Source organism: Schistocerca piceifrons, chromosome 8 (genome assembly GCF_021461385.2).
Source record: "Schistocerca piceifrons isolate TAMUIC-IGC-003096 chromosome 8, iqSchPice1.1, whole genome shotgun sequence".
NCBI lineage: Eukaryota > Metazoa > Arthropoda > Insecta > Orthoptera > Acrididae > Schistocerca > Schistocerca piceifrons.
The window spans coordinates 193,480,005-193,493,224 of NC_060145.1; positions in this window are offsets into that span (position 1 = coordinate 193,480,005).

The following is a 13,220-nucleotide window of genomic DNA, read 5'->3' on the forward strand; positions in this document are numbered from 1 at the left end:
ATTAGAATATGAGACGCTTAAAGAAGTAAAAGAATTGCAATTTGGGGAGCAAAATAACTGATGATGGTCGAAGTGGAAAGGATATAAAATGTAGACTGGCAATGGCAAGGAAAGCGTTTCTGAAGAAGAGAAATTTGTTAACATCTAGTATAGACATTAGTGTCAGGAAGTCGTTTCTGAAAGTATTTGTATGGAGTGTAGCCATGTACGGAGATGAAGCGTGGACGATAAATAGTTTAGACAAAAAGAGAACAGAAGCTTTCGAAATGTGGTGCTACAGTAGAATGCTGAAGATTAGATGGGTAGATCTCATAAGTAATGAGGAGGTATTGAATAGAATTGGAGAGAAGAGCAATTTGTGGCACAACTTGTGAAGGGATCGATTGGTGGGCCATATTCTGAGGCATCAAGGGACACCAATTTAGTATTGGAGGGCAGTGTGGACGGTAAAAATCGTAGAGGGAGACCAAGAGATGAATAAACTAAACAAATTCAAAAGGATGTAGGTTGCATTAGGTACTGGGAGATGAAGAAGCTTGCACAGGATAGAGTAGCATAGAGAGCTGCATCAAACCAGTCTGAGGACTGAAGACAACAACAACAACAACGTGACACGAGCCCCATATAGTGATTCCAAAAGCTCTATAAATATAAATAATTAAAATAACAGCAAAATAATTCCATGGGCATGTGTCCACAGATGTGAAATATTCTATGTCGACATGCGCTTGCAGAGTTGTGGGCCTGCGTCACAGCAAAACTATCAAAAGCCAAGACTGGCTCTACACAGGAAAATCATAAACACAGCTGACTCATGGAAACATAATTCTAGGTGAAAGTAAAGATACAAAATTTTCTAAGTCCATAAGTGAAGCGACAAAATCACTGAGAAGAGTGACACGGATCCTACTTCTTCAAACGTGTGAAGGAGGCCGACTGCACGCCAAGATATGACACAAGATTTCCGAAAACTGCAACAACAGCCAGTTGGATCGTTCATCAGTCCAAATTACAACATATTTTCCTGGAGTGCTGTCTTAAAAGTGGAAGTATCACAGGATGGACCATGAAATTATGTTGGAATTGACACACTACAATAAATTTTTGGTTGAATAGTTCTCCCTCAAACTTAATTAAAGTGACAACAATTTTTACATAACGAGAACCACATTTAGTCTTAGTTAACCGTGCCTCGAACATTCACGATATACACAGAAGTGGCCATTTGTCTCATAGGTAATGAACTGCTGTTTCCCCTGATGTGATGCAAATTTATATAGCTGTGATAAAATTTGAATTATGGGCGAAACAAAGAAAAAACTTGATTAATTAATCAAAAGTGGAAGTTGAACACCACACACTGGTTATCTCAATGTTGTTATTAATGTGTGCTTATGTTTTTCAACATATGCTGCAGTCAATATGGCCGACATATTCGTCGCAAGAGAACATGAACTGTATTGATATTTAAAATTATTCTTATTTATTCTTCAGTGTCAGTTTCACATTTTTAAATTCTTGATATGTTTCAGTCTGAATCATCTGGAACACCTTCAGATCAGAGTGGTTGGATTACTATTTGTGTCAGAAGCCTGCAACACAATACTCTGACTGGGACACGACGGGTTACTGACGCAACTACATAGACATGCAGGTCATACAGAGAGATCTAGATAAGTCACACACTTAAAAACGTGCAGTTGAGACAGAAGAATAATACAGAATTATTGTAAACGTACTGCATTGCTATTCGTGAATATGTTTCGTGTATTAAGAAACGCAAGATTTAATCATTCATTTGATTCAGACGAATTCATCAGCTAATTAAGTACATAAAGGATTGCTTTCAGTTGGTAGATCGACCTTCGCTGTGGCTTAGTTAGTGTAAATGTTATTATGGTTTTTGCAGTAAGTCGTTACACATTCCTTTTGCACTCATCAACTGATTAAATACATCAGTTCCACAGGCAGACCATATACCGAATTAATCGTCTCATTGAGCTCTGTAATTCATTGTATCGTGCTCTGCTGCACATTTAGTCGTTTACGCTCTATGTGCGTCAGTGTGTATTATGATGACACTCTTTGTGTGACCTGGTAAGGACTCTTGAGATGTCACGTCCAAACGTTTGCGAGTTTTACGGTGGAACTTGGGCCCAGACGTCATGACTGCGCTCTCGTGCTGCTTGCCTACTCCTCCCCTTCAAATGTCACCGAGCGGCGCAGGTTGTGTGGCGGCGGGTTGATGTGAATAATAATTATTATCATAGCAATCTGGACTTCTTCTAAGTTTTTGTTGAGTATTGTCCGCCGTCTTTTACGAGAGCCTGGCAACTATTACAGTGGTCATCCAGAAGGCTATGGAGAACAAACTGACCATAGTATCCAGTCTGCAAGTCCAAATTTTTGTCCGGCCCACTAAAAGAAATGTTGCTTTTCCCTATTTGCTTAGCGGGATCGGGAGTATGATCATAAATGACGATTTAGAGTTCCTATTGATACATGTATTTAGTCAAGCTTCACATGCGCATGTTCATATTGACAGTAAATCTCTCTGTCCTAAACAGCACTATGAGCAGTTCAGAGGCGACCTCTACGGTAGGTTTCTATCAAATTGTCTTCTGTCCTGACTGATAATCAAAATAGATACTCGGCACAAAAGAGGATAATAATGTCTCCACTTGCCACGTTGATTGGTAATTTTCACAGACAGTCTACGGCGCTGCAATCATGGACTGTGCGGCTGGTGCCGTCGGAGGTTCGAGTCCTCCCTCGGGCATGGATGTGTGTGTTTGTCGTTAGGATAATTTAGGTTAAGTAGTGTGTAAGCTTAGAGACTGATGACCTTACCAGTTAAGTCCCAAAAGATTTAAAAAAATCACAGACCGCACACTAACTGTTACTTTAGTGAAATGTAAGCGATCCAGGACGGCGTACAGTCCTCTTGAGTTCACTATCATTTGTTACTGAAAAAAAGCGATTTGCAACAGCCTATCTCTGACGTCATCCACGCGGATCTCACAGTGGCTGGGTGCGAACTGAAGCTTACTCTTACCTCTCGGGCTGTACTTATATACGTCGCGCAGCGGACGGCCAAGGGAACATCTGCTGTCAACCGCCTTACGCCCTTACGCCCACGGCAGCAGTCTTTAAACGACGGCTTTCTCAGACACACAATATTTAATAACTAACTTATGAATTAATTTAGAATTTCCGCATGCGTGTAGGTAAGTTGGTCGAAATCACAGAAAAGATTTCAGCTCGCTTACATAAAAGTTTTGTCTTCTAGAACTTTTAGAACTGGACTGACAGTAGATCTTTACCTCTGAACTATAACTTTAAGACACCTTGTATTGGTTCTTGTTAACATCACGGTCCTAAAACTTGTTATAGCTCTAACGTTTAATAAGTTTTATTATGTGCTGTAACGAAAACTCTCTAGCATTAATATAATAGATACTTAATCTACTACAAATAATGACGTTTAGTTCCAGATTTAGTTTTCTGAAATTTCTTAGAAATCTGTTACAGGTAACTTAATGAAGTTACGTAGTTATTACTTTTATGTTGAACTGAAGCGTCATACAAATTTTCACATTTGTACTTCAAATGTTTAGGGCCTTCAGTTTTTCTTAAAAACGTGGATGGATTCTGACCACAATTTTTAATTAATCACGTTGAAACTTGCACCAGTTAATTTTCATATACGAGGGCAGTTCAATAAGTAATGCAACACATTTTTTTTCTGAAACAGGGGTTGTTTTATTTAGCATTGAAATACACCGGGTTATTCCCCAATCTTTTAGCTACACAACACTATTTTTCAACATAATCTCCATTCAATGCTATGGCCTTACGCCACCTTGAAATGAGGGCCTGTATGCCTGCACGGTACCATTCCACTGGTCGATGTCGGAGCCAACGTCGTACTGCATCAATAACTTCTTCATCATCCGCGTAGTGCCTCCCACGGATTGCGTCCTTCATTGGGCCAAACATATGGAAATCCGACGGTGCGAGATCAGGGCTGTAGGGTGCATGAGGAAGAACAGTCCACTGAAGTTTTGTGAGCTCCTCTCGGGTGCGAAGACTTGTGTGTTGTCATGAAGAAGGAGAACTTCGTTCAGATTTTTGTCCCTACGGACACGCTGAAGTCGTTTCTTCAATTTCTGAAGAGTAGCACAATACACTTCAGAGTTGATCGTTTGACCATTGGGAAGGACATCGAACAGAATAACCCCTTCAGAGTCCCAGAAGACTGTAACCATGACTTTACCGGCTGAGGGTATGGCTTTAAACTTTTTCTTGGTAGGGAGTGGGTGTGGCGCCACTCCATTGATTGCCGTTTTGTTTCAGGTTCGAAGTGATGAACCCATGTTTCATCGCGTGTAACAATCTTTGACAAGAAATTGTCACCCTCAGCCACATGACGAGCAAGCAATTCCGCACAGATGGTTCTCCTTTGCTCTTTATGGTGTTCGGTTAGACAACGGGGGACCCAGCGGGAACAAACCTTTGAATATCCCAACTGTTGAACAATTGTGACAGCACTACCAACAGAGATGTCAAGTTGAGCTGTGAGTTGCTTGATGGTGATCCGTCGATCATCTCGAACGAGTGTGTTCGCACGCTCCGCCATTGCAGGAGTCACAGCTGTGCACGGCCGGCCCGCACGCGGGAGATCAGACAGTCTTGCTTGACCTTGCGGCGATGATGACACACGCTTTGCCCAACGACTCACCGTGCTTTTGTCCACTGCCAGATCACCGCAAGCGCCTATGAATATCTGAGATGCCCTGGTTTTCCGCCAAAAGAAACTCGATCACTGCCCGTTGTTTGCAACGCACATCCGTTACAGACGCCATTTTAACAGCTCCGTACAGCGCTGCCACCTGTCGGAAGTCAATGAAACTATACGAGACGAAGCGCGAATGTTTGAAAATATTCCACAAGAAATTTCCGGTTTTTTCCACCAAAATTGGCCGAGAAAAAAAATGTGTTGCATTACTTATTGAACTGCTCTCGTACTTCTGCATCTTATGATCAGTTTGTGGCTTTCTAGCTTTATTATTTAGCGCCACGTATTTATTTTTCTTAAAACGATGTCTTTAGGTAACCTATTACTCTAATCAATTTCTGACTTGACATTTAAAACATTATTACATTTAAGCTTATGTTGACAAAGTTTGAAAAAGTAACTTTAACTTTTAATTTTATTCTTAATTATGCTACAATACTTGTGCGCTACGCACAGACGTGTTATGTTGTATTGCCGCTACTAGCCGAGAACTGGGGTAAGTCCCGGCACACTCGCTCGCCTCTGTATCTCACAAACGGTACAGCGCTTGTTTCGCTGCAAGGCGAGGCATTTCAACTTGAAATGTCATCACATACTCACTTTTGCTTGGCTTACACATAGTGATTGTGATATGATGTGTAACACCAAAACTTATAACCTTACCAACGTGAGACATAAAGTCTTCATAACAATTCTTATGTAGCAGAGTTAGGATTTGTGCACAGTGTACTATTGATATTTTACTATCGTAACCTGCACTAAATCTGTAAATGTGACAACGCTGAATCTATTGAGAACAGCATGTTCTCCCATCAGTTATAACAAACTATTTTTCTCATGTGTAGCTCATGTATGATGGTGCCAAAATCAGTGGACGAGGGAAACACTTGATTATGTAGACACCGCATTAAACTTCTAGGTTTTCAGTCTCTACAATCAGCAACTTATTGTCAAGCGGTTCCAATAAACAAATAAAATAGTTTAGAAAAACAATATTTCACCGCTTTAAGTATCCCTTGTCACTCTGATTGAAATTTCACTCAGTAATAATTTGTTTGTTGCTGTTATGTCTCTATGGATTTTACACAATTTCGGAGAAATGAATTTACATTCCACCCATACTACGTAGCACGTCATAAACTGTGAATTGCTTGCACCCATGTCTGATCCCTGTGCATATCTTGCTCTGGTGATGGTAGTCTCAGTGCAATCAGCAATGCTAAACCACTCTACGCTTCATTACTGGCTGGATTTTGATTTCTTAGTTTTTTTTTTTTTCAGTTCTGTTTCTGCAAGTAGTTCCCTTTTAGTTTCCTTAGAACTACAAACAAATATAGTATTTATGCAAATATCATTAAGAGGATCAATTATCTACTTTCGATTACTTTAGGAAGTCACCCAAACATTTTAGGGACTCCATGCCAGATTAATAACATTATTTTGCAGTTTAAAATGTTTGTCGTCTTCTACTGATAATGTCAACATATTCTGTTCCACAATGTAGACCACATGGAATTCTTGCCCCATAAAATAGCCCCATATTTCGTGGATTCATGGTCAATAGCATTTGGGCAATGATGGTCACTATTACCTCTGCTATAAAGACTACCATTACCCTCAGATATGATTGTGGGTCAGTGATGTTCAGTTGACACATGTAGCTGACTTTACACCAAATGCATTATTTTATTCCACAGCTGAGAAAAAAACGTGCTTTTAGGGCTTTTTGAGCTTATGGATCTCAAGTAATACCCAAATCCCATAATGAAATTGTGACAAATTGTGAATACATCACCATTTTTTACACAGTTTAGTAACCTACCCCATATATCGCTGACTAAACAAGTAGAGACGTATTTTGAAAATTTGCTACTTATTCAACCAGAAAATGTGGTCAATAAGCAATTTCAGGCTTGACAATACCAGCTAAACAGGAATTGTTCCCACAAGAAAAACGCCTACTCAGCAAGTTGAAACTATTGACTAAGCAAACATATGCATCCAAGCAAAGCCTGCATGACGTCACCCTCATGCATCGCCATTCGACCCTTCACTCTCCATCCTCGGCACATGCATTCAAAGTCAGCTGACCATAATTCCCCTACCCAGTAGTATATACTGTGAAGGTAGTCATCAGACGTTAACTGACAATCAGTATCATTTTGCAATATCAAGGGGTAAATGTAGTCAATGCGTTTGCGGTAATGATGACCATCAGTACTCCAGTAGCATCCATCATGTGCTTGTGATGTATGCGCCAATTTTATAAAAGTGAAATGTCATTTAGTCCCAAGCCTGTGACAGCGCAAGTTAGTATTGTCAACAGAAGATGAAAATGGCTCTGAGCACTATGGGACTTACTATCTGTGGTCATCAGTCCCCTAGAACTTAGAACTACTTAAACCTAACTAACCTAAGGACATCACACACATCCATGCCCGAGGCAGGATTCGAACCTGCGACCGTAGCGGTCACGCGGTTCCAGACTGAAGCGCCTAGAGCCGCACGGCCACACCGGCCGGCCAACAGAAGATGACAAACATTCTCTATTCAGATGTTCAAATGTGTGTGAAATCATATGGGACTTAACTGCTAAGGTCATCAGTCCTTAAGCTTACACACTAGCTAACTAAAATTATCCTAAGGACAAACACACACACACACACCCATGCCCGAGGGAGGACTCGAACCTCCGCCGGGACCAGCCGCACAGTCCATCACTGCAGCGCCTTGGACCACTTGGCTAATCCCGTGTGGCCATTCTCTATTGCAAGAAGAAACTAATACTCTAGTACAGAGTCACCAGAATGCTTTTGTGAGTGATATTGGTTTTAACAGAATGAAAAACGAGCTTTTGACATAGAAATAACGTTGTTTATTTTGACACAAGGAGAGAATACAGCTATAAATGTATCACGTTGAAAGAGCACATCGTTGAAACTCTTGCCAAAGATGAGGTTAATGGTTGACAAAGGAGAAAACCTATCTTAGGCAGCAAGCTAACTTTCGACATGTGTCATAAAGAGCGAATATGATTAGAAGGAAGAAATATGCAGAAACGTCTCTACAGGCGAAAACGTGCAAGACTCGACGACAGGAATACGAAGAATAACACGATGAAAGACACCACACCGTAACACCGAGCTGTTTTTGAAGCTTCATTTTCATTGGAAGACAAGTGCATTGCGCGTTGTTTACACCCGTTAGTAGCCTTTGCTTTGCTCATTTTTGCGCACAGTGTTTCCCTTTCGCGAACGCCCGACACCTCGACTACGAAATGAGTAAGGAAATTTAATTTGCCGAATGGACGGCGGAGGCTCGCGGCGAGGCCCTGCCGCAGCAACAAGCCGGGGAGTTTTTGGTTCTGTACGGCGAGGTTTATAGGCAGTCGAAGTGCCACCGCCACCCTTGCCGCGCCGGCAATCAAATTAACGGCGCCTGGTGAGTCTGTGGAGAGGGTGGGGCGGTAAGGGAGGGGGGGGGGAAGCTGGGGGTTTCTGTTTAGGAAGTCACCAGTCTTGCCCCGCCCTGCCGTGCCCAAGGCGCCGCCCTTCCCAATGCCAACTTTCTTCTTTACTTTCATCACCGCCTCGCAACACTCCGGTCGGCGAGGTCGGTGTCGACGCAGGCGGAGGTGGGGTCTGAAACAACTTTACCTTTTGATGACGACTGAGCAACAACGGATGGGTTTACAGTACCTCCGTCGACTAATTAACGTTTTACTCGTTTCAGTATACTGTCGATGTAAAATTTGTTTTGTGCTGGAAGCTGTCCTTTGTTAAGACTATGTAACTTTTTACCAGGGTCCGATTAAACTATCATACGTCTTCATTGTCAAAACAAACTTTAGAACTAATTTAGCAGTGTCCAGACGGCTGTATGGGCACGTTCAGAAAGCCAATAAACAAGAAAAAGTTGATTAGAGTACTTTTGAAGGCAAAATAAAGTCTGGTTAGGCGCTATTAGTTATAAAATATAAAATAAAATAAAATATTAATTATTGTATATGTATGATAGTGATTGGTTGTAATTAATATTTGCTTATCTAGAACGTAGATGTTTAATTATTTGGTATCAGACGCTTGACAATGGCTATTTCGTAGTTGACCGTGAAGTGTAACTCAAATAAACGGACTTCGTATTTAAATCGTTTCCAAAGACTGCTGCGTTAGGTGCGGACTCAAAATCTCAATATTAGAATAATTTGCCAGCCATGTCAATAAGTCGTACAGAGGTGACTGTCTACTAAACATAAAAAAGTTTACAGAGTTAGTTAAATCAGATATATTCAACGAATAAGCCTACAGTTAAATAATTCAACTTACTTTCATAAATATAGAGTCGAGTGCCTAGTGAGATTGCAACTCGCAATGTTCCTATATAAGATCAAATATGGGGGTGTGCCAGTTAATAAAATATACGTGCTTCCCGCACCAGCTATTGTACAAGACCTACTTCTTCTTAATGAAACATAAGAGTGTCCTAATTGTATTTTGTTTTATCGGCGGCATAGCGCTGCAGTTCTGTGCCCTAGGCTTTATTTATTTGTCAGAGATTAATTATTTAATTAAGATTTCGCGTTTCCGAGGAAATTCACGCACTGCATGCAAATGTGCCTTTATATAGTCTGCAGATATTATGAAATATTTAAAACAGGAGTGGGTCGAAATACACAGCTTGTATCAAAAAACTTCATCCTGTTGTACAATATATGTCTTACAGGCACAAATATGATGTGCTGTGACTGGGATTTGACCCTCAACATAAATAAATGTAATGTACTGCACGTAAAGTTGTAAAACTACCTTAGCTTATGGTAGTTTACGATGAGTAAACTGGACTATGGTAGTATTGCTGAGTTAAGGTCGCGCCAGCATAAACTGTACGTTTGGTATGTTGCATATCAATTGGGCGTTACCTCTTAACGATCGCTTTCTTTACATATGCGTTCAGTGTTTTACTGGATTCGTCCAAAAACTGGAAGTGATGAACCGTGTAGAAACTGACTGAGGGTATCTACGGAATATTTTTGTTCTACATGGTTATCCTCTGTCTTACTTAAGAATAACCAATACTTATAGAGAAACTGAAACTGTTAACGCTTAGTTCAGACTTAACTCGCGAACTGGTGGTTTGTAACGTGAAACAGCGAGAAGTTGTAGGGAAAAGAAAGACAATACAGATTAACGATGTAGCGCTAGAAAACGCAGTTTCGTCTACAAAAAGATAAAAAAGAAAACGCTAGACAAATTTATGTGCCAAATATCGCTTCAGTATGTTGTAGCCGCGACCTGAACGGTCGCGGGATGGTCGAGAAAGCGAGGCGAGACCAAACGGAGAGCTTTCCGTGAACAAACAAACGAACAGAAAGGACGGACACGAAACAACGACGGACGATCGAGAGAGACATTACGACGACAACGCGCAATAAGCAACGGAGTGACAGAGGCAACCAACCGAATCCAAGACGTCAACTAGTAACGAAAACAAAGAACGGTAAACATGCTGTCTGTTGTCAAGGCTATATGTCAATACGCACGCAACGATTAGACTCCCTGGCTGAGCGAGAGGCAGGCGCGTAAGTACACGATCGGGGGCGCCGCTATTGGCGCTGGGACGACGTGTTGCACTGTGGCGCCCTCACACTAAATGTGGGCTTACGGCGGGATGTTGCAGATGCCTCTAGGGGTCTTCGACGTCCATGAGGTCTGGCGGGGATTCAAATTCCGTGGCGTGCGGTACCAGACATACATCGTCGAACTCCCATATAACATGTCATTCGTAAACAACTTTTGTATTTATCGATAACAACAGGAAACTCTAAGAACAGTCTATTGGTAAAAAAACAACACAAGTTATGCGTGTGTGTGTGTGTGTGTGTGTGTGTGTGTGTGTGTATGTGTGTGTGTGTGTGTGTGTGTGTGTGTGTGAGTGTGTGGGAGTGTGTAAGTAAACTGTAATTGCATCTAAAGTAATTGCTGTGGTTACATAAAAGACCAGCAGTTACAACATCGACTAACTTATATTACTTATAAAATGCAGTTTATATCCTGTAATGATACATATCATCACCTAACACTGAATTATGAGCAGTTCCAATTATGTGCAAAACAAAGAACCAACAAACCAAAAAAACAAACAAACAAAAGAAACGTCATCAGCTCCCTTTTCTCTCCCAATTATTTATGTTTCTTTCACTACCAGTTCTAGCAATTTTACCGGTAATTCTACCATTTACCACGTCACATATGTTGTGTGTCAAAACTAACAAATTGTAGTTTTGGTACAGTGCATCGGTAATTGCGCATAAATAGACAGTAATGCCTATTATTGTGTGATTACACAACTGCAGAACAATCATTGTATAAACCTTATACATTTAGCTGCCTTTATGAAATTAATATGCGCGGCTATGTGAAATTCCGTATTTGGACATCCAATGTATATAGTCCTGTACGCTTAATACATTCTCTTTGAAGCCTGCAAATGCAACATTGTACGTGTGATTTCTGTATAACTGTACTGACTTTGTGTAATCTTTATATTTGAGCTTCTACGAGCATTTGCCAAATATTTTAACTCAACAACATCTGCCTCTATGTTAACCAAACCAACATTATTGTACATAGCTGTCCAAGGTTCTTGCATCATGACAGAATTAATCGTTGAATAAGAAGTGTACGAATTCACTGCTATAAAAAAAATGGAAATGTGAGAATGGCATCATTGGCCGGGAGGCCACAATTCGGGGAAGTTCGGCCGCCAAGTGCAAAATTAATACCAGTCGACACCACATAGGGCGACTTGCGCGCCGGTGATGATGATGAGGACAACACAACGCCCAGTCCCCGAGCGGAGAAAATCTCCAACCAGGCCGGGTATCGAACCAGGGCCTACTTGCATGGGAGGCGAGCACGTTACCACCCAGCTAAGCAGGCGGTCGCTGCTATGAATATAAAGCAACACTTCCTTTAACACAGTACTCTGAGTAAGATCATACGTTTGGCCTAACAGCTGTTACTGCTCAACATACAGTGTAAACATATCTCCGGCTGAAGATAATTTAAGTCTGTGCAAAATGAATAAACACCACCTGTTCCTTAAACACATTAGACATTGTCTGAAGCCGGCCCTAACAATGATATGGCCTATACCGTATGTGCAATATCGGAAACGTAGCTCTACTCCGCAGTGCATGATCACAGTGTCATCATCACCTGACAGGGCATAAATGGTTCTTCATTGTGAGTCTACGTTTGGCCGGCTGCTCACATCGTTCGGTATACAGAATCGTGGGGCATTAGGATGTGGCAATAATCGGATGTTGGACTGCATGTGAACGTGAGGGCAGATTACTCGTCGTCAACTTGCTGGTCGACCACGTTTAACCATCACAGAGGTGGGTTGCCGCATTGTGCACCAACCACGCCTCAACCTCTTCACATCTGCACCTGCCGAGCGAGAACAGAGATGTTGGACTGAAACACAAGCATCAGAGTCCATTACAGTTGCAGACAGTAAACATTGGTTTGGATTAGGTAAGCAGGACATAAAGGTGTTTTACCGAAACAATATATGACGGTAGTATCTCTTCCCGAAAGAGCAGTTACAGTTGATGACCATGCAGCTTTGCTAGAAATGAAATGATAATTAAATGGATACTGTAGCTGCAAACAGGCGTTGATGTACTTCATTGGGGACATGTTGAAATCGCCACCGTGGGCACAGAGAATAGTGAGCCTGCAGGGACTTATCCCTTGCACTCTCCCCGTGAGACCCGCATTCCCAACACGTCATGGTCATCAACGGCAACTGTTCTTTCAGGAACAGATACTACCGTCATAAATAGTTAAAATATGGCTTCCTGGCCATTAACCTTCTTGTGAGAACGCACACGCTATGTCCGAACTCGTACGGGACTTGGTGGATTAATCTACCACGAGTAATGAGTATGATGGGCAAACATCTATTAGGCGCACTACGAATGTAGTGGTGTGGACACGTTGGGAATGTAGGTCTCACGTGGAGCGTGCAAGGGATAAGTCCCTGCTGGCGCACCATTCTCTGTACCCTCGCTGACTCAGATGGATAGAGCATCTGCCATGTAAGCAGGAGATTCAGGGTTCGATTCCCGGTTGGGCACACATTTTCAACATCTGTTAGCAGATAGGATGTCCATTTAACTATCATTTTATCGAAACAACGTCAGTGGGCTGGTGTTATTGGCGACTATCGACGCAGTGAAGGAGTACGGGGAGACCCTCTTACGACATCGATGCTGAAGAATATGAATTTGTAAGTTTGTAAGTTCTGATTAACTGTTGATTTGAGTATTAGCCCTGGGAGAAGCCGTAGGCCAATTGCCCCACGAACTGTTGAAGAGGTTAAAGTTGCATGCCTGAGAATGCTGGGCGCAATATGC